The 23,759-nt window shown below is 35.3% G+C and overlaps 1 protein-coding gene across 1 annotated transcript in view; it reads left to right on the top strand.

Moving 5' to 3' along the window:
• CSMD3 (CUB and Sushi multiple domains 3) overlaps positions 1–23,759 on the top strand; it is a 596,977-nt gene that overhangs the window by 110,701 nt on the left and 462,517 nt on the right. The window lies entirely within an intron of this gene.

Here is a 23,759-nt window from a genome sequence, read left to right as displayed (position 1 = left end):
AGGCTATAAACACAAACTGTTGTTTTTCTCTTTTTCTTTGTTACTGTGTTTTGTGGGGTTTTTTTTCTTTAATTTTTGGATTTCCCCCCCCCTCTTTTTTAAAGACATTTGGTGTTAAGACAATTGATTTTTCTGTTTCCATTGAGTGTCTCTGTCAGCAAAGCAGGAGCTATAGTAAACTGCCTGGAGAAGTTCTGAGGCCATTGGTGTACTCTGCTCGGTCCCATCTGCAACAGAAACTAATCTCTGAGGAAGTACCTAGCTGCGTAACACTTTGAGAGCTAGGAAAATGTGCAAAAATTGGTAATGCAATGAAGGTCTGATGTAGAAATACAGTTCAGAATCACTCTGTGGTAGAGCACTCTGTAATCTTCAGCCACTGATATAGTTTACCTTCAGGTATGATGCATTAGAATGCTACTTCATATAGAAATTCCTTCCTCTATATCAAGATATGAAATGAAAAACATAAAATAATTTTTAGGCTCTTCTTCTTCCTTGAGTTATTAGAGAAAATAGCTGAAGTGATTGCACGCTATCTATTTTTTTTGGCTGGTACATGAACAAGAGATAATTTAAAAACCAGAAATTCAGGCTATATATAATAACTGGTTTTGTCTAGATTATAACTATTCTGCAGTCTGTTAATTTTTCAAACATTTGGTAACTGTTCAACAGTAGCATTATTATAAAAAATGTTATAATAAAATATACTATGAAATTCCTATGGATTTTCAGCTATGCAAAATATAATATATGCTTCTCATTCATGTTGAATTCATTATATATGGTATCATCTGTCCTTATAAACAATTTCCTGAAAGATTTTGCACTGCTAACTCTAACAGACAACAAATACACATCTCAGTTATGGTAGAGAATAATTAAACCTAAAATGGAAAATCAACAATGGACTTCAGCTTGTACATATGACTGACTCCTCACATAGTTCCTTTATAGGTCAAAATAACATGCTGATTATTAGAACTGGAGCAGCTAGGTCTGTGTGAAGTCTGGGGAAATTTTACCTTCAACCACAGGAATCAGTATTTTAGAACAGAACATAAACTTATGGCCTTGAACTTGATACTCCTCTTTTTTGAGACTAATGTTTTATTTTGTGAAACTAGGAATATTCAAAAAAGTTAGGCTGGACACCAGAGTTTTAGTTCAATGAAGTCTCCCTTACCACAGCCAGATCTACTGTTTTAAGACCTGAATCAAGGTAACTTTGTTCAGTCAGAGAATTTTTCTTCCCATATCCGTGACTTCATGTGAAGCTACCTGTCTTTAAACCCAGATAGCAAAGAAATGAAAACTTACTACATTACATTCATTTAATGCATCTTTCCTTGATGTGAGAGAATAGATGTATTTAAATGATAATCACATCAGGGCAATTTCCATTTCTGTTCTTGTACTCTTTGTGAATGTGTATAACCCTGCAATCAACATTTTAAGATCTGGTTCTACCTAGTATCCAATTTTCAAAAATTTTGATTGCCCAGTAGCTCCTTCTTAGCTTCTTGATGAAACATCTGCATACTTAGTACCCCTAAATACCAGGCCACGTAATTTAATGGTTCATTATGGATTTGTAATTTGAAATTTAAGATAGAAATGATTAGCAACCTGTCATTGCAATAAAGTAAAATGATAGAGGTGGCATGAGAGGAGAGGGTGAGAAGTAGCGACAAATACCTGAAGGGATTAGATCCAGCTGTGATTTGAAAAAGAAGGAACATACCTTTCGTAATTAGAAAACTTAAAACACTTACTTTTGAAATGCTTTGAAATAGATTACATAGGTAGGTGGTTACGTGGAATCCATTACCATTTACTATTTAAAAGAAAAAAAAATAAAGCCTCCAAACGTCTATTTTTCTTACTTCTTATCCTCTTCACAAATTTGCAATTAAGCTGAAAGTTGACAAGAAACTCCAGAGTACCCGACAGAATCTGTGGGAAATATGAATCTGTGGTGGACTTTCTTGATCACAATGTACAGGAACATATTCATCTCCTGAGATTAAAAATGTATGTGAAAAGCTGTAAAATTACATAATTAATAGAAAGATTATGCTGAGCCACCATATGTAAGCCACTGCAATTGCATTCAATCAAGGCAAGTGCACTATAGACTACAAAAATACCAACTCTGGCCTGCTAAACATCAATATCATAAACCTCAGACTCCAATCTATCCCTCCATTCTTCTCTCCTTTCCTTCTTTCTCTTCTGCTCATCCTCTTTCTTTTCTCTATATCAAGTGGCATATTTGAGTTATCTTTGGTACCATTATGCACATATTTCTTCATGTTCAGATTCTTTGTTATTTGGAACAGAACACATCTGATAAATATACCTCTCTATATAGCACAATAATCCTGAAGAAAAATGATTTCTTGAGAGAAAACTGGAACAGATTACTCAAAAGTAATAGACTTCACTTACAGTGACGACAGAAAATGGTGAGGTGCACTAAAAATTAAGGAGGGATTTAAAAAAAAAACCTGGAGCTAATTTTATCCCTGTCTAGTGACACAGCGTTGCTGGTTGGATTGAGAAATGGGGAAGTTCTAAGTATGCTGATTCTGTGCCTGTTTTTTTTCTAAAGAGGTTTAGAGGGAGGTTTTTGTAGCAGCTTTCAGACTCTCTACAATATGTATAGGTATTAATGTCTGGAGGAGGAATGCTTTACTTAATCTCCTCTTTGATAATTTAGGCTATGTCACAGTGTAGCTGTGTCCTTTTATTTTATTTCTGATGATGTTATTTGGTTTTGGAATAGAAGAATTGGATGCACTTTTCCATTTCCTGTTGTCCTAAGATACATAAGCAGCTTTATTCATTGAGGGTACGGGAGGGGAAATACAGCTGCTGAGAAAGAAAGCAGTGAGGCAGCTTGGCTATACAGCAAAGGGGATTCAGTGGACCTAGTCCTGCTTTGAACAGTGCTTCCTTCTGTTCTCACTGTGTGATTTTACAGCTATTAAACAGGTAGCCAACATTGCTAAAATAATTAATTTAATGAAGAAATGAACAGCTAGAATTTATGGCAATCTTTATTAAAGATAAATATGATATATGTCTTTGTGTTATCCTATTGGTCATGGCAAAGAATAAAAAAAAAAAAATACAGATTACACTCATAGTGAAAATTCTGAATGCCCAGGAGTGAATTGCAAATATTTAGCATAATGGTATGAAATATAACTTTATCTGGTTTGTACTGCTGCACTACTGCAATTTTAATGCTGAATTATAAAACTGAATTATTAGACAATGTATAAGTAATGAAATGGTCTTTATATTTTTTCTGGAGTGCTGCTATGGAGTTCAGCAATTCAGCTGAAATGTTTTTGGGAGGGGTTAGAGAGCAATGTTAAAAATTTCAAGAATGATCACAGCTTCATGGATAATGGGATGTGGAGAAGGAAAGAAGGGAGCAGATGGTGTTTATTAACAGAATAGGATTTCCATCTAGCGACTTCTGTGGACTTATCATGCATTTCTTTCAGCAATATTAAGAAAAATTTGTAGCTGATGTACAGGATTATTGAGGCATGTAGATAAGAAATACTAGTAGGACTTAAATGTGCCAGGATGTGGGTGCTAAAAATAATTTTGGCAGTTGGTATAGAGGTAGAGAATGTGAACAAATAGGATAAACTATTTTTAGCTCTCCTGCATATCAGAATTCAGAAATGTGACTACACATAATCTAAATCTTGGATTTAGGTAAGGTTCATGAAGTACTAACTGTATTAAGCTAATAATATCACTGCTAGCTTAATATAAAATTTAAAGGAGTACTAACGAATTATTGTTTAATGTTGGAGTGCTATCTACAAGAAGTCCACTGAAAAAATTGTTTGCCAGGTTGGAGCTGTAAAAGCCACAGATTTTAAGCTGTAAATTTGTCACCAGGCTTACTACCTGATGGATGCTATTGGCTCTTTGTTGTTGCTGTTCAGATTTTGCCATAAATGTCGTGGGTGTGGCTGCTCTCTGTCATTACATTGCTTCAGCAACCTCATAACAAAAATTGAATTAAATCGAGTTTGCCTTGTACAAGGAAAGGAAAGGAAAGGGGAAAAAGGAAAAAGGAGGGGGAAGGGGAAGGAAAGGAAAATAGGGAATTATTAAATTGCATGAACAGATACATTTAGATGAAACATACTAAATCTAACAAGGCAACATGCTAGACATAAGTCGATCTATATTCTCTATTTTTTCATCTATTCAACGTGTTTGATAACAAGAAGAAAATAAAGGTACTGGAGTTTCTGTCTTTTGTCTGAATGTATGAATATCTGCCACATTGTCTAGGAAGTACCATAAGATTATCTAGCAGATCCTTCTTTTCTTGGAATACTAGCTTGGATGGAAAACATCCCACTAATGCCTGTTCATAGACTTGTATCTACTGCAGACCATCATCCCAATCCTCATGCCAGACGCACTTGTAAGGCTGTAGCTCAGAAGACAATCACTCCTTATGAAATCAGTACGAGGTTGCCATGATGCTCCTACCTATTTTACAAATTTGTTGTACTGCTACCACCATTCCTGTATAAGCGCAGAGGAAGTAGAGAAAAAGAGCCCTGTGGACTTAATCTGGTTAATTTTTATAGCATTTCACACCATTTTCTTAATACTGCAAACACGGATTTGACTAAAGAATAACTTCTGGAAACAAGTTCAGCTCTCGAAGACTTCAAGCTTTAAGAAAACTTTCTTTGATCCCACTGATCACTCTGCCTCACTTAGAAGTAAGACTTTTTAATTCTGATTTTTGCACTTCCAGCCACTGGCTTTTGTTCTGCTTTTATCTACTAAATTACAGAGCCCTTATTATTAGCATCTGTGAGTTCTTGTGGAGGTTCTTCGGTACTGCAATAAAATCACACACTTCAGAGTACTTTTTCTCTTTAATTTGGGCTTTTGAAGCCTCAACATAAAGTAATTTTCCAAATAATGAATTATTTTGTGTAATTCTTCAGCATTTTCACCATTTTTTGAGTGCTGTGTTAAAAGGGGCTCTGATCAATACACTTGTCTGGCTGAGCCCTGCACCTGATCACCACAATCTGTGATATCTTATTAAATCTTTTCTTACCTTTGAGAGCAATCTCACTCTGTCTTGTATGTGTGGGGATTTAAAGGGCTGAGTGCCAGCTGCTAGAGCCAGGCAGGGGGTGTAGGTAACCCTGGCCTGGTACCAGCTACTGGAGAGACTGGGGTCTCAGTGCCAGCTACTGGAGTGTGTGGGGGTTTTGTCTGCTGCTCACTGGGGTGGGAATGGTGCTGTGTCCCCAAACACAGCTATCAGGACGAACTGGCATGAGCAGGGCAAGTGAGGGGCTCAATGCCAGTGCTTGGAGCAAGCCATGTGACAGGTGCTGAGGCAGTGTGATGGCAACTGCCTTCAGCTTCTCCAAACTGGGCGTGCATGGGTCACTCACCAGCACACTTCCATCTGGACTATCCAGCAAGCAGGAGGTTCTGGATCTGGGGTGAGGTGTCAGGTGTGTGGGGACTCCCTGCATAACTTGCCCTAGGTAAATCTGCACAAAATATTCCCAATTAGCTTCATCCTTCAGGTGATGGAAAATGATTACGAAAATGTGTTCTTTAGGCAGATTCCAGGAATTGAGGGAAGGATTGCTAGTTCATAATGCCGGTAGTGATCCCTCTTGCTTTTCACTAGGACAAGAGTATCACTAATCTGTCTAGTCATGGAGGACTACCACTGATTGCTCTAATTTTCCATGAATTACAGACAACAACTTTTCAGACATGGTGGGACAGCTCTTCTATTACCTTTGGGTGAATCTGTGAATGTGAATATATCCAACTTCTCAATGTAAACCCAGAACTGATTACTCCTCTCCCTCCCAACTGGACTGACACATGAACAGGCTGCTCCTCAGGAAGAATGATGCACACAAGGCATGGAGTTCTTTGGTCTTTTCCACGTTGAATATTATTGCCTTTGCCATCTACCTGTGAACTGGCACACTTCCCTGCCCTTTTTTTGCTATTAGCATACTTGTGGAATCCCTTTGTAAAACCCGTAACGCCCCTCCCTAGTGTTAGTGCCCCTTGGACTTTGGCCTTCTTCATTTTGCTCCTAAGTACTGAAGCACCATTTCTATACACCTTTCTTGTTGTCCATCTTTTTTTTTTTTTCTTTTTGTCTGTAGTTCTTTGCATTTTAGTTCATTAAGAAGCTCCCTTCTTAGCCTCCTGAGTCATTTGCCAAAGTTCACTTCCCTTAAAATAGTTGGGATGTCATTTAAAAAAATCAGCCGTCTCCCTGCCTGCACTTCCTCCCTATAATTGCTTCCCAGGAGATTCTCCCTAACAATTCTCCAAATAAATCCAAATATGATGTCTTAAAGTCTATCGTCCCAATTTTAGTACTTACTTCTCAGCCTTCCTTCTAAACCTGGGCTCAATTTTCCTCTACACTGTAGCTGGCTCCCTGTCCCCTGAAAAGAGTACTTTTAAAGGCCCTCCGTCTGAGTTAAAAATGCCCACTTGCAGTTACATTCTTCTTTGCCTTGATCAGGTAGTTTAATTTCTTCCCAGCAGTCCTAGTTCATCTTCAGATAAGGTACTATGATTACAAAGCTCAAACCCTTGGAGACAGCTGTGCAACTAGGCAGTGGTCTGCTGGATGCACTTGCAGCCAGAGCTTTTCTCCTAATCAGAAGGATTGAAAGGGATACTAACTCCATAAGGGATCACATGCCCCTCATTCTTCCCCTCAGAATCTCATACCAACCTTAGATCGGCTTAAGGTTTCCCCTCAGCTATGTTATTACCACTCAGATGGGTGAATAGCATGAAATAGCAGTTGTGAAGCTGAGCAAACAGCAATTGCTCTGTGAAGTTGTGCACCTGAGCTCCAGCCAAGTACACAGTCCAAGACCAGAGCTCTGACTTGCCGGCAGGGGACTGTGCCATGCAGGAGGGAGTATCTGACCACTAGAACCTCTAAAGAGCCCATTATGGATGGCTGTGACACTTTATTATCAGTACACAAAAGCACACTGAAAGACTGTTTCTGCTGCCAAATATTTGTCATCCTATTTTTGGGGGAATTTGTGATAAATTCATCTAAAGAGACTTGTCTTTCTCTTCCGTGTTCTTTCATTTGAAAAATAACATATAATTTTTAGGAAAATAGCTCATGCACATGTGCTTGATTACAGATCTAATATTTTATCCTACCATAATTAGCAGTTAGACTTCAGTGGTTGTTAAGTGCTAAATTTTCTTTGATAAATCTTAAAAAATAAATAAGTTGATTGATTAGAGAGCCACAGAACATGCATAATTTTGTTCCAGACAAAATGAATGGAAATATATTTATTTGCTTTAACATTTGCAAAAAAATTCATTATCTGAAAGTTAAAAACCAGTGAATAACCTATCATTTCTTCTGCCTTGAGAAATAAGATGTCTCTCCCTTAGTCTGGTAAAAATCCACTTACTATTTCAATGTTCTGTTTAATTTATTTCTTTCAGAATAATGTTGTTAAATAAGCCATATTTGTCAACTTATGGTACTGCAATTTGTCATTTTGATACATGCCTCATATTGAAGTTTAACTAAGACAGTGATTAATTTGAAATCTTAATTATATGTCAGCCTTACTTTAGGGGTTTTTTTTCTTATATTTTCAATGTCATTATTCATTTAGAAAATAATTGAATATATACTGCAATTCTTGTAAGAAATTTCCCAAGAGATTCTAAGGTTTTCTTGGTGAACTTATATTCTTCAGCTACTGGATTGTCATATTGTTAAGTACAATACCCTGAGAAAAGCAAATCGTAAAGCAATCTAATTTAAGATTCACATTTTGATTCCATGTTTAGACAAGCAGTGATAATTGTAATCCAATATAGCTGAAACAGTGTTGTGCAGGAGCTAGTATATACTGCTCATAAAGTACCAAATTAAATGCAGCTCCATGTTTATAAGCAGGTGCTTCCTTCAAGTTTTTGTTTAAATTACAGCTCAATGAAACTTTGAAATAGTGATACACAACAGCAGACTTTGAAATATCCATACAATTCATAAAAATGGATTTGCTGATAAGTAACACACCTCTAGAACTACATGGCTTAATCCTTAAATCTGCATTTGGTATTTGATAGCATTTTGGCTTTGATTTGTGTTAGCTTTGATAGAACTTCTGCATCAATAATATCAAAATGTACAGATCTGCAAGAACAGGTTCAGTATGCCAGCATGCAATCCTAAAATCTCTTCAAAAAATGGGAACACTGCAGATGGAGAGATTTATTTATGAAGAGAACATAATACAGAATAATACAGAACTGTAACCTAAGAAGAGACTCATTTTGTCATTTTAACAGATTTTCAAAGTTTGCAAGATTTTCACACTAGTTAAATTTATAGTTCATATTTGGACACTTAGATCTATAAAAGTTATTCATACTGTTGAGCACACAGTAGCTCCCATTAAACTCAATAAAATTATGTGGCATGTAAAATGCTTGGAAATAGGTGAACTTTAAGCATCCAGTTATGTCAGTCACTCATATAATCCTGGCCAATATCATTATAATCATTTAGTGGTGATTATCACAACAGTTTTAACAGGAAGAGAAGAGCAATTGCTTACTCTGCACTGGAAATCTCTGCCTATTAAAATATAATGAAATTTCTTAGAAGTGTATTTTGAAAGATATTTGCTTCTTTGATCAGCTTTCAGCAGAGAATTTCTCAATAACCTATGAGGCCATACAAGCAACACTCTGTAAATGAAGACAGCTTCAAGAGCAGTTGGATAATAATACTGTGAGCTAGATGGTCACTCAAATGCCTTAAAATTTGGGAAAAAAAGTTGAAAGCAATTTATAATTAAGGTTAAATCATTTATATATATATATATAGATATATAGATATATATATATATATGAAATAAATAAAAGTTAATATTAATCTTCTGTCTGGAAGAGCCATTCTCCTTTGAATTCTTGACTACCATAAAGAAAAGCCATTCCTTTGTCAGGTGGTTCACAGTAGGCTGCTAACATCTCATGGACAATCAGTGGCATGTTACAGCTAAAAATTATTCAGTGAAGCTCCTTATCTAAGATAAATACTATATTTGTAGTTGAAAAAGTAAAAAAATATAGACAAAATTTTAAAACTTATTTTTCAAACTTAAAAGCAAGCCCATTTCCTATTAACAGATATTTATTCTAAGAAAAAAATCATAATAAATTCTTGATTTTGGATTGATTGATTAATTCTTGATGGATTTTTTAATGTAAAATGCTAGAAGATTACATACTTAAAAAATACCATTCCATTATACGTAGAATATTTTTAAAGAATTTTCTGGAAATAACAGCAATGGAATAATTAAAAGAAAACATTAACATATCAGCTCAAGTTTTGGTTCAGAATTCTTACACCTTCTTTTCTTTTGTTTTTCATTTTACATTCTGTAGTTTCCCTACTACAAAATAGCATCTGAAGTTTGTATTGAGAAAACGAAGAAACCTGACATCAGAAAACAATCCTACTGCTTTCATATAAAAAAACAGAAGACTAGGAGACTTTCTTATATATTTATTGCAGGATTAAAGAAGAAACTAAAATACTAGGATCCTAAGAGAATTTTTTAAATTGAATTTAGCATTTATCTTGTTCTTTCCTTGCTGTTTTGTCAGTGTGCTTGTAAGTAACGTGTTCTTAGCTCTCTTAGGACCAGATCCCATTGCCACTTGCAGCACTGAATTCCCAGTCTCTCTAAAGGTATAATCAACACTGATGCACTTAGTTCCAGTTGTAAGGCTGATTTTGTGCTGAAGATATGCATCCTATGAGGGATGATTTGAAATCACGGGCTAAGAAAATGCTCCTAAATGATGGCTTCTCAACATGAATGTTTGAGTCCAGGTCCGAGCTGATGATGTAGAAACGAAAGTCTGCGCAAAACGATTATTCTTCTCAGCACCCTGTCTCGCTAGATTGCTAGTTAATAGTAAGTAGACAGCTGACAAGAATAAGATGTTTATAGGCAAGTATTGTTGTTAAATAACAACGTGCTGTGTCATCTTTAATTACAGTGTAGTATTGCTCAATTCTGTACTTGTCACAAGAGCTCACACTGCAAGCAATAAAAATGTGTTATTCTGGGCATGAAGCATCTTCATTGGAAAAACTTTCTTCTTCCACCCACAATTCTTCTACTGTTGCATCTAAAATACATTCCAGCTTCACATGTAGTTGAGATGCAACGAAATACAGATTCCTCATCTAGTTCTAACCCCTAGCCATGGGCAGGGACACAGTCCATGAGACCAAGTTTGTCAGAGCTCCATCCCACCTGACCTTAAACACTTCCAGGGATGTGGCATCCACAACTTTTCTGGTCAGCTTGTTCGAGTGACTCCCCACCCTCACAGCAATTTTTCACAGAATCACAGACTACTCTGGCTTGGGAGGAACCCACAAGGATCATGAATGGCTTATACCAGAATCAAGCTTGCAATCTTGCCATTATTAACACCATGCACTTTTTCATAATACATAATCTAAACCCACTCTTTTTCAGTTTGAGTCACTTCTTTGTAATTTAAATACATTTATTTATTTACTATTCATAGAATAACTCTCAAGTGCAGCATAAAATAATATTTAATAAACCCAGGAAAAGTTTCTCAAAACTAAGGAGTTAACTGGAAAAAATAAATCAAAATAAGAAATTTCTGAAAAATTAAAATGGAAAAGGAGACAGAACCTAAGCATTGATGAAACAGATTTGGTTATAACTGCAAAAGGATAGGAAAACTCTTACAACATGAGTTCCTTACATTAATGCTGGTGGGCAACACATTTCAATTTTGACCAATGGACCAAGACAAATAAGCAAAGTATTAGAGAAGTTTTCAGGGCATTTTCCATCAATTTGGTGAGATTAATCCAGAGCTAGAGCGCAGGAAAAGGAATTGAAAAAGAAGTGAAGAGAATGTTACTTTAATTTGATTATTTAATGTCACTATTACTTTTGAGATCCTACAGACTTCATTGGGTTTCTATTGTCACGTTCTTTCCTCCCTCTCTGCTCAGCAGAGCACTCACCAGGCTGTAGGGAGAAATCTCAGAGAAATAATATGGATGAAAATAAATTTTGTTGCATCTATACTATTCCTTCTTCCTTTTCACTGGTCCAGCCTGCTGTACAGCTCAAAAATGTCAATAGCAACCCAAGCAACCAAAGTCATAAATGCTATAAACACAAGTGACGGTGTATGAAAACATTGCTGCATTGGCAACAGCACATTTACCTTAATTTAAAACATTTATCAAACTGCATCTTGATGCAACGTGTGTAATGCAGAGTGACAGTAGGAGATTATAACAGTTTTAGCTTTAAATAAACCCACTACTTATCTGCATTTCAATGCTTAAAATCTGCTGACAGATTTACTGACAAAACTTGCTCTTGGTGGTTAGAAGAAAATGCATCACAAATCTTGGATTCCCAAGACTGTTTTGGTTTGCAAAGGCTCCAAGGAGCAAGTTTGTCATGTTTGGGTTTGGGTGTTCCGTACAGATGACACAGCATGTCTGTTATATTCACTTGAATCCAATTCAATCACTATACACACTTAAAATGAAAGATTAAAAGTGAAAAAATAAAATCCCAAAGATTAAATTTGTATTACAGATTGGAAATAGTTACAAAAGAGAAACTTAATTTATGAACTTGAAATCTTAACACTGATTTTCCTTCTGAACTATGTCAATTTCCCTTGAAATTTAGGTCTCCTTTTTCCAGCCTCACACCCAGAACCCATTTGGTTTTAAGTTTGGCTTTCAAATGTGAGATATTTTAGAATATATTCTCACTGCTCCCTTCTAAGGGATGGAGTTCTTTTCTTCTGTTTCTGTATTTTAGAATTTCAATAAATTTTATTTGTTTGATAGACAGAAAATTCTGAACTGTCCATGAAGATCGTTATATGCATCAGTCTTTACTGCCAGTACTACTTTTGGCAGAAATGCAAAGGAAGGAAAAAAGGGTACTGCCCCATTTTCTGGGTTTGGTTTCCTTTGTTAGGAGTTGGTGTTTTTTATCTTTCATTTTAATGGCATGTATCCCTCTCCTTCAATCCCAGTACACTAATCTTGTAGGTAGCATTTTTAAAGGCTGCTCCATCAGCTTCTAACTCCTATCACGTGTGAGGGATTAGGCTGTCAGGATTCACTACACAAGACTTCCAATACACATTACAGTGCTGATGTCAATACCCTGTATTGTCATTGCAGACATCCTGTATAGGAGAGAGCAGAGATAAACAATTCCAGAGTACTATGCTATTTTTTGTCCTCACTACTGGCTATAAAGTAAGCATGACTGACTAGGACTTGTAGGTGTATAGGTAAGCCACACCTGGCCACACTGCAACACACAGGGTTTTTCTATTCATTGGCAGAATATATGCCATGATCATACATATTTGAGTATTAACATTTTTCACCCCATCCCCCAGAAATCTTAATCAGTTTTAAATTATTGTCATATAAGTGCATGTGACATGGTGAAAAACACAAGGACTTATTGCTGTTCCTGCCTTTGGGTCACAGATGAACATTGCATTGACTCCTAGGGCCCCTGGGAATTTCAGCTTGTGGGAGTGCTGAAAGGCCACAGCAATACTTCAATTAAATTCATCCTCTGCTCATCAGAGCACTAGGATCAGTCAAAAAATCTTTCATACTGCTACCCACAACCGCTTTGTCTGATCACTTCACCTGTTATCTGCTGGTGGATTTTTCCTATGTTTTTTGCCTGTATGCAGCAAAGACAAGAATAGCTTTCAGCCTATTTCTGTATTAGTCCACTTACTTGAAAGTCTGAAGGCAGGAAGATTATTCAGAGAATTTACTTGGGTTTGCTCTATATTTAATGATAAGGTTTACAGATCTGCTTAAATATGAGTCTCCATTCCTGATCAAAATTAGAACTTCATTGCAGTTCATTCAATCTGAAGATTTTTTTTTTGTCTTTGAGCATAACTAAATTAATTAATAATTACAGAAATTAATTTTCTTCATAGGTCTTCCATGAGCAAGAAAAATTGAAAAATGCAATACACTGTCGATTAAATTTTCACTATACTATTTAGGAGGTGCAAAGCCAAAGTGACTTTCCAGTTTACTTCTTTTTTTTTTTCTGTAATGAGTATCGCTAATCGTGCTCACACCATTTGAAGAATAAAAATCTTAAGATTAATATGTGTATCATCTTCTAGTTTTAATCTCTGTAAATGTAGCATAGGAAAAAATAAACATTGCATTTGCCACTGAAATTGCACAGAATTCTAAGGATGTTTAACAACTGATTTTACTTCTCTTTCAACACAGAAGGCTTAGGAACAAGGTAAAAATAATAATTAGTTGTAACAGATAGGCTATCAATTCAGTCACTTCTTTTTTATTCCTGCGGCAACAATTCAGCCTGTTTGTGTTGTATACAACCCAAATTTATATATCCTTATATAGCCACATGTTAAAGCAGTAGGTTTGTTAAAGGGCAATACCATTACAGTTTTGAAGCAAATCAAAGGCTTTATTTCAAGGCTTGAGCTATAGACCCTTGTCTTTCCACTAAATTTTGTGAGATACATTTAGTGTTGATTTCCACATTACAGAGAAGGTCACCTTTAGGGGAAAATAAACCAATATATTTTCTGTGAGTCCAGTCAGACTCTTTTGAATATTTTTATTTCTTTAAACTCTCATAGGTATGCTATACTCCCTTTAAAAAGAAAATTAATATATCAGGAACTCCTGTTCATGTAATGACATTTGGGCATAAAAGCATCTTTTCTGTTACTGGGAAACATTAATAGAATATTCTTTTCTTGTAAGAGGTTAAAGATAAGTTTCAACTACTTATTACATGAGTCAGTAGTGCACCCAGGAGGCAATGGTGGTTAATAGAATGGGCAGGATCAATGCAAGTGTGTTCAGTAAAGTGGGGAAGCAAATTTTTCCCTTTCCACAGCTCTTAAATCTGGAATATGGTATTTGGTGTTGGATCCTCAGTGCAAGAAAGATGCTGATAAATTGCAACAAGTTCAGGGAAAGGTCATCATGGAGCACTTACACTCCAAGGAGAGGTGAAGCGAGATGTGCTTTAGCATGGAGAGGAGTTGGCTGGGGACAGGGAAGTGTCACAGCATTCTTCACATACTTGTATGGAGCCTAGAGAGAAGGGTTTTCATTAAAGTGAATGGAAAAACAAGGCATACTCATCAAAATTGTCTAGAGTGATTGTGGAATCTCCCCTTTGAGATCTGATCTTCTAGTTGACACTGCTTTGAGCAGGAGGTTGGATTAGAGTTCTCCTGAGGTTTCTCCAACTGGAATTATTTTATGACTCTAGACTAAGCAACTCATAGAAATTAACCAAGAGTAATCATTTTAGCTTCCTAGTTTAATATGAAAAATTGAATCTGCATTCCTGAAGGATTTATTTCCCTAGAAATACAGACATTTTGAAGTTGGCTTGGAGTGTATCCAATTAAATGTAATTTTATTGTCAGAGAAAAGCAAAGGATGGAAGACAAGGAATCTGAAATTGAGAGTAAATTTCACACAGTCTGTGTTCTATTCAGTGGGGCACAGTCCCACAGGGGCTCAATATGGGCAACAGAGCCAGGGGCTGGTAAAAAGGGTGAGGGCCAGGCTGGAGATGAAGTACCAAAAAAGGGCTGAAAGCAGAGCTAAGCCCACTACATCACAGGGCTAAGGTATCTGTGCAGACACCTGAAAACTGGCTGGAGGGCACTGATGGATCCAGACTGGGATGAAATGGGACTCCTGGGCCCATGGGCAGAAGTGAGGGTCCTATTTCAGGCTAATCAAGTTCTACTGCTGCCTTCAGTGTCTTGACATTTAATCTGTCTCAGTTTATTGAAGATATTTTTACTTTGTGTATATATGTTGTCCTTTTTTTGAACTGTGATAGCTTCAAGTGTGCAGATCCTGCAGTTTCTCTATGTATCTTGAAACCTGTAAATAAGCAGATACGCTCTGTTAATCTTTACTACATAATTTGTTCTTTATATTTCTGAATTGGTAGGTCATAAATACCATGTCAAGTTCCAAAGGACTATAATTTTAACATTTGTAAACAGGTGACTTCTACCTTCAAAGTGCCTCATAAGACATGATCAAAGTGTTTACAACACTGAATTTAGTTTATCTCAGAGAATTTTATTTGGACTCTTAATTGTCCTCTGAAAAGGAACTATTTTTTCCATTGATTTTCTGGAAAACATTGTCTCTTAATTTTGAGAACCAAAATAGGAACCTGACACCATGAGGATCCCGAGAGAAGGAAGGTTCCACAGAGGGATCTAGGCAGGCTGGATTGATGGGCTGACACCAGTTGTAGGAGGTTCCACCCTGGGGTCCTGCCCTTGGCTCACAACAACCCCCTGCACCACTACAGGTTTGGGGCAAATGTCCAGAAAGCTGCTGGGTGGAAAAGGACCTAGGGGTGTTGGTCAAGCTGGCTGAACAGGCACTAGCTTGTGCCCAGGAGGCCAAGAAGTCCAATGATGCCCTGATTTGTGTCAGGAGTGGGGTGAACAGCAGGACCAGGGCAGTGAATGTCTGATACTGAGCACAAACAAAACTAATCATTGTCATTGATAGTGACTTTCTTTTCAAAATATAATTGTACCACTTTGTTATCTGGTGAAATGAATTTAAGTGAATTATATTTTGGATATTTTAGAAGTATCATCAAATTAGTGTCAATTTGATGTCAAGTGAAACCTGCGTAAAACACATTTCCTACCCCTGAAATGTTTGCAAGTTGAATTTATTACAGACCATACACAAGACAAAGGGCTAAGAGAGTATATTTCTAATTTAAGTTTATAAATTCAGATTAAATGCCTAAATTACATTGCCAATACAGAATACCTTTTGAATTTTTATTCCTCCTGAACCAGCATTGGAAAGTAAATTAATTCAATTCCATTAATTGAAGCTGCATGAACTCAATGCAGCAAATTATTTGCATATTTTTAGCTAATTATTTTTGGGCAACTACCAGCTCTGAAAAAAACTGAATGTGGTTAAGTGGTTATTACTATCAATAAGGACTTGTGCCTTGTCCTATTTAAACACTGTTAGCTCTACCCTATGGCACATTAGCTCTTTAAATAGATGGCTCATACTTTTAACATTTCTGGAAGTGTTCATCTACTTCAATAAACCATTGCAAGCTTATTAGCAGAACTTACTTGTTTGTGACTTGTTTTGTAAGCAACAGTGATTTAAAAAGTAAAAAAAAAAATAAAGGCAATTGTATTATCTACTATAAAATAGTCCTAAAATTAAAGATTTTTTAATATTAACTTTTTCCTTTTCTTTCTTTTTTGCTTGTTTGTTTCATTTAGTAATGGTCAAGAACTGTCATTTACTAGGAGTTATTGACATATTTCATTTTGACATAGTTGTCATTGAAATATTTCAAGTAAAAAAATCTGTGTAACTCACAGTACTGTCATTAGAAATTCTGCTGTAATATTAGACAGACCTAATTTCCAAGAGCATGGCTTCAAAACGTGAACCAGAAAAGTAAAGAGATTGTCAGAAAGATTGAAATATGACAAAAGGAAACAATATCTGGCCTTATCAAAGAGCCTCAGCTACAGAGACAATGAATTGTCATTGAACCGAGACTTCACAGAAAAACTGAGCAGTTCAAGAAAGATAACTGGATTATTGTGAACCTGAAAGTGTGTTGAAAAGATAATGGGAATGGAAGAAGTCTACAGATTGTGAGAAAAAAACCCCAAAATTCTTCAGTTGATTTATTGAAATTTTTAAATAGGGAAGGGGAATTCAAACCTTAGATGAGTAACTCATCTTCCTAATGAGCCTCAATCTTACAGCAACATATGGAAATGTCAAAATAATTTCTCATATAGAAGAACCAGATGCTTAGATGAATAGCTTTGCAATCTGCAAAAGATACCTGTCAGCAGGTTGGGAATTCCTTGTATTGATTAGAAAACTCCTTGTTAAAGAAAAGATCTAAATTTAAATTACCACCCTGCTTGCAGATTTAGCTAAATGCAAAATGGGCTCTTATTCAAGGTCTAGACTCTGGGAACCTGTTAATTAACAGATAATCTGTAGAGGGTGTCTTTCAGTCTAGATTGTTGCAGCTGTTCCACTTGTATGGACAATTAGGTATTTATTTCATCAGGGATTTCAATCTCTTCCATTCCAGGTGATTATTCAAAGAAGCTCACTTTCTTTCTCAGCAAATTTGCATAACCCAGTTAGATACTAGTTTTCATATCTTCTTTTTTAGCGTTACATTAAAGTGAGAGAAGTCTTTTTCTCATTCAAAAATTTGGTACTAATATTATTTTTTGCAGAAAAATGTTTTTTGAGTTTTTTCTTCTGAGTGTGAAGATGAACTCTAAGCATTTAAAAAATATGTAGTTAAAAGCCTGTGACAGAAAAGCATTACTTCATATGACGTGAATAGTATTAAAACAGGAGAATTAAATGCTTTGTATATTTCAAACATTTTGATAATCTTAGTAAGAAAATACTCTTTATTACATGAAAACCGTTTTTATAGTGCAGTAAAAAACCCCAAATACATTGTAAAAAAATCTTGCTCAACTTAAATATAATTCCTTAAAACAGCAATATTTAAAAATGTGGTCCTATTGGGGATCAGATAAACAAAGGAAAATGAAAGAGTATGTACAGCATGGTAAATCACAGTAAGAGAGGATGAAGATAAAGTAATATAATTAAATATTTGCATTTATAACTTAATTCGTTAGTATTATTAATTCATAGTTGCATAGTATTATGATCTGTTGGTTATGGTTCTTTCCTGTATGGTTCACATTACTGAAATACAATTTTCATAGTATTGTATATTTATATTAATGTATTTTTCCTTCATTCAGAGAAGCCAAATACCACTTTAAATACCCTGATTTCTCATAGCAAGAGCAAGGCAAGATTCAGAGTTTGTGTGGAGTCCAAGGTCTTAAAAAAAAGAGATCTGGGGAGTAGACTTGTTCTTATTTCCCATACAGCCTTACTGGTATGATTTTTGAGCAGGGGGAGTCCTGGTGGTGATTTCCAGTGAAGTTCCTTTTCTATTAAGGAGCAGCAAAACAGTAATGAACTTCAAGGCTTTTCTCATCCCCAGAACTCTACCAGCACAGTGCTAAAGAACTCTTTGGAAACACAAATGGCTCCTGATGTTTTTTTCCTTCTTTACATAAAGAAGCTTTATATAATTTTATTGAAAAGTAAAAGAAATAAAGACACAGTCTAATTCGCTATCATAAGATATTATTTGCAATTTGGAGGTAATGTTAAACTAAACCAACCCTGGTGTCTCTGCCTGCAGACCAGTGCTCACCAGGTGCTCACAGATTTGTGTGTTAGGGGACACTGTGATTCAACAGCAGTGTGATGTGGATTAAATCAGTGCTCATCACTGTTCAGGATTTAACTTTATCCTGACACTGCTACAGGCAAGGTAACAACTGCCAGCACTTCTACACAATGCACAGTAACTTCCTCCCCTAGTTTTGTAACCAATGTAACATTGATGTAGTGTCTTGAGCCAGCAAACCAGGGAAAACACTCATAAGTGATACTATATTATATTATTTCAAGAAAATAAACAATATCACATTTTAATTCTGCTATAAATGCAGTATTTAAATATTTGTAATCAACACCATAATATTTTTTTTAATATATTTATTTAATTATATTTAATTAAATAATATACCCATATTTATATATGTTTTAGTTTAATTAAAATAATCATTTTTATATAGACAATTTCACTGTGGTGATAGAAATTACTCTTTCATTATCTTTGTACATATTCAATCAGGCTTTGAATGTTGAAGCTGGTTTTTTGTTAGCAAATGAAAGTAAACTTTAATAAAGCACCTTTTTTCAAATGAAATGCTTACTGCATTCTACATTTATTACATTAAATTCTTGCACAATTCAATTAACCCTTTATATGTTCTCCTTAATGTATTTATCTACTTTAATTGAATTTTACCCTCCTGGAATTTAGTGAATAAATAGGAAAAGCAAAAGTGAACATGTAGCATTTGGCTATATTGACAAATGAAATATTAAAAATGAGAAAATTAAATAGTCACTAAAGCCTGTGTGAAAAACTCACTATTGAGGTTAAAAAATTGGCAAGATTAGAAAAAAAAGAAAGGACTTAATGTCTATACAGTGCTCCCCACCCCTGTCCCAAGCCTGTAAAATATCAGGAGTGATCCAGGACACTATAGGATTTCATTTTAGAAACAGTGATATTTTTTAAATAATCTCTACAGGGTCCATAACTGCAGCATGTCTGTCACAGAAAATCTAGGGGATTCTAGGTCACTTCTCTGCTGTGAACTGTTGAACAATGGCTTTGAATTAAAAATGTTTCCTGTCAGCATTTGTACTGCCTGCAACATAATAAGAACAGCAAAACTTATAAAATAGTTTTTAAATTGTGAAGGAGAAACCATTCAGGCCATTTCAGTTTTCAGGTGCCAAAAGTCCTAGGCCTTCAGCTCCAAGGCAGACTAGAACCTTGTATTTTTAATTCCTATACTCTAGTTGTATGGATGGCAGATGATCCATGAAATCTGGGGGCATTTGTTCAAGTTGACAAACACCAAAAGAAGTGGTCTTGTAAAAGAGACAGGAGAGTGAGCCAGGATTAGTCTTTAAAATCTTCATTTTACCAACTTCTTTTTTAATTACCATTTTATCTCCAGCTTGTATTTGACATATGTACGAAAATGAAAAAGCAAATAGTGACATGCAAAGTTAATGACAACAGTCACACCTCTTACCGGTCTGTTCTTGCCCAGCTTTTATTTCTGTGAAAAGCAGGCTTTGAGCTGCATCTGCCCTTCCTATCATTACCACTAGCAGAGTCTGGTTTAGATCACATGGAGGACTTGGGGTAGTAATTGTGATATATAAACTAAAACTTTCTGATACCATAGCAGGGTAGAAATGTAAATGTAGTCTGTGTACAAAGCAGTCTCTGTTTCAGGAGAAGTAGTTTATTTTGGATATGCGTAGATGAGATTGTCTCTTTACAAAGTGGCTAGGAAGGATTTCTGCTTATAGTAGTCACCGACAAAGATGGACATTTTGATGGGACAGTATTAGTACAATGAATTTTGAACAAGATGGGGAAGTGGTATTTGATATTTCAGTAGGAAAGTATGTCAGATAAACCTGGAACAAAAATAGACAAAATGAAGAGTAAATATTTCTGCTTATATTCTCTCTTCTGTTTGCCCCGCTTCTTGATTGCAGCATTCTTCTTTTTTTATGTCTGGATATGAATAAAATTCTGACTGTAGGTTCTGGCATAGTTCCCCACAAAGTGCACCTGAAGGCAAGCATAAAATCTGGCATTTAATGTGGAATGACTGACCTTGAGTTAAAATGACCAAATTGTACTTTTTGTTTGGACAGGAAAAGTATGTCAGAGTATTCAGCAGTCAGCATCATGGGAAAAACTTTGATCCTATAACTCAGATTTTCAGTCCTTTCACAGAATACCAAAAGCAAGAAAATATCCCCTAATGCATCTTGCAGGTTCACAGTGCTCCAGAGGCCCACAGGACTTCTTGCCCTTGGTTTATTTGTACAGCTCCCTATTACACTAATGTGAATTGTATGGGTGAATTCAAGGTATGATTATAACCTAATTATCCTGACACTTGCACTGTGTATAACTTCTGCTGCACAGAAACCACAGCAATAGAGTTAATGTATGTTAAAAATAATAAATGTACACATTAAGTAGAAACAAGTATTTTGCAAGTAATTCAGCTCTTATCAGGAAAGCGGACTAAAAACAATTTAGATCATATTTCTTGCTTATTTCTGAATTCAGCTTCAATTTTTTTGTTCTTTAAATATAACAGAAAAAGACAATACTGCAATGAAAATATTGCATTTTGTAAATTTCCATGAATGTTGTCATTATTAGTTTTACTATTTTTTTCATTATTTTGTAATGGTTTATGTTTATAGTTTTTTCATAGTGAATTTCTTATGTTTGTATATGTTAAAAATTCAGTGCTTGTGCACTGAAGTAAAAAGGTTTTTTCCAGCTTTATTAAAAGGCAGTTATGCCAAAGCCCTGTATTTATTTTGGCCTCTGAAATCCCTATTCATGTCACGTTTCTGCATGTGTCTTGTGGTGTTTATAAATCCATTAAATGTATTATTCTTTCTAGACATCCAGTCCTGACCTCCCTGTCAAAAATTATAGAGTTCAAAATGAATTTTTATACATGGCAAAATAATAAAATCAACTTCCAGCAGGTGTATCTGATGGAGATAGAGACTGTATTTCTATCTCTACAGGACACAGTACACTTTTAATTTGTGTATTAAATAGAATATCCTATCTGCAGCATCTGTAGTAGTTATTCTCATAGATGGAATCATTTTGAGTGGAAGATATCTAATCTGTTCTACTGTGTGTGTAGCTAGAGCAGTTTCCTTGACTTCACCTTTGAGCAACTTAAAACCTGCATTATATGCAGAAAAACATAATGTGTAATTAAAAGTTTTACTTGTGGAAATAAAGGACAAAATCACATAGACAAGACTTTTTATATTTTAGTTTAGGTAAAGGATTTTAAGAACTGGTATTACAGAATTGTTTATAGGTTGGGTTAATCTTATTTAATCACAGTTAACAATAGTGATGTCTGAAGGTGAGCTAATTACTATTCTTTTTCTATAAGTGAAGGGAAATAAATTCCCGACTTGGAATAACACTGATGTCATTCATTAAGCTGGTTAACTATTCTTTAAAGATGGTGCTTACAACTAATTATAAATGGAATGCAGATGAGCAGTTCATAAATAACTGCTATAAATAAATAACTAAAGTTATGAAATTATAATAAATAACTAAAAAACCTAACTTTTATTTATTTATAAATAAATAAAAAACTGCTATAAATAACTGCTATAAATACACTACAGATGTCTGTATTTATTATAACCACCTGTTGTCCAGGAAAGTCTGTTTTTTGCATCCTGTTACATTTTGCTTTCACACACAGGCAATATTTAAGCACTTCCTATCACAAAGCAATGATGACTGATGCCTAGGACTAAGGAGTAGCTTTTTCATCTGTTGTGCTGTTGAGCAGCATGACTATCAACCTTATTAATCATGACCTGGGAACAAACTTGAATTAAAGAGAACTATTATTGCATGGTCACCTTTGACTATGACAAAAGGGTTATATTTTCCACCCTTTCTGAAGGGTTCCTTCAGGGTTAGCTGTGTTCCTCAAGTGAATTGTTTGTCATGTCTGTAAGTCATGTCATGCTGGCACAGTCGAGGTCTGGAATTAAAACTGAACCAAAATTTTCACCGTGAAAGAAATAAAAATTTTCAGCAGACATTACACTCAAAAATTCTTGAACATTTAAACTAGGGAAGGTCAATTTGAGTAACCACCAAAGCTGATAATTATAAATGGTTTAAGCTTCCTCCGCAAATAATATGCACTGTTACTGTCCACTGCATAGTATGGTGTTTTCCAAACTTGAAGCATTCTTTTGTGTTTCTCCTCCCTCGATACTTTGTCAGACTTGAAGAATGTGTAGTACAGTACTTGGAGGAAAAAAAATAACCATTTTGTTTATTTTAAACGAGTTGTTTTTTGGTCGTGGGAAAATTTTGTTTTTTACAACCATGTTGTTTTTATTTCTTGATATGATAAAACTGATTCTGGAAGCATTCTGGATACTCTTAAGCTTTCAAAGTTGTGAATTTATATGTCAAGGGGTATAAGATTAAAAGAAATTTTTGTCTTACAGTTTTGATAGGTACAACTCTTTTTTTTGTAATGTCTTTTTGTAATTTTTTATTAAATAGAGAACTTGGATATAAATGTTGATGTAATTTAGAAAACTAAAATTCAGCAAATCTGGAATTTGTTTAGCTGTTGAATAAATACTTGGGAAAGAACAATGTTTTGATTCAAATTAAAACAAACAAACAAGTACCAAGTCAGAAAATATCATGTTTACTTAATCTAAGGAAGAAAATGCCAAATCCCATTTTTTTTCTATTTTAGTTATCTATAAAGTTGTGTAGAAACTTAAATGGTTCGATTAGATTCTAATGAAACAGATAAATCCTATGTCACCTAATTTTAGGCATCCATGTTGTACATATGACCTAGACACTGTGTGCTTCTTTTTGAGTTGGAGGAAAAAGAGGTGTGCTTCAAGAAAGCAATTTGTCTGTTCTCTGTACTCATTTACATTAGGAAGGGAAAGTCCTCCCCAGCATCTTTCATCAGCCCTAGCAGCAGTCTTGCTGCCACACAGATTTTATTTCCCTTCCAAATGGTGTCTTCCTCCACATGGAGTGCTTGCCCCCCCAGAATTTCCATTATTCTGGAAATTTAATTTCAAATTTTTGTTATTGGGGGCTTGCCTTCTGCTTAATACTGCTATTAACAGTGATGCCCCAGAGCCTCCTACATAGAGCTCTTGCTCTGAGAATGCATTTCCTCCATCAACATCACATCTGCCACTTGCAACTGTATCAAAATTAAAGATAAAACAGTGATCCCAGCTTGAGCTTTGTAAGAATAGTTCCATAGTTTTA

This window comes from Lichenostomus cassidix, chromosome 2 (assembly GCF_008360975.1).
Source record: "Lichenostomus cassidix isolate B80296 chromosome 2, HeHo_3.0, whole genome shotgun sequence".
In the NCBI taxonomy this organism is placed as follows: Eukaryota; Metazoa; Chordata; class Aves; order Passeriformes; family Meliphagidae; genus Lichenostomus; species Lichenostomus cassidix.
This window is presented reverse-complemented; position numbering and strand designations above follow the sequence as displayed.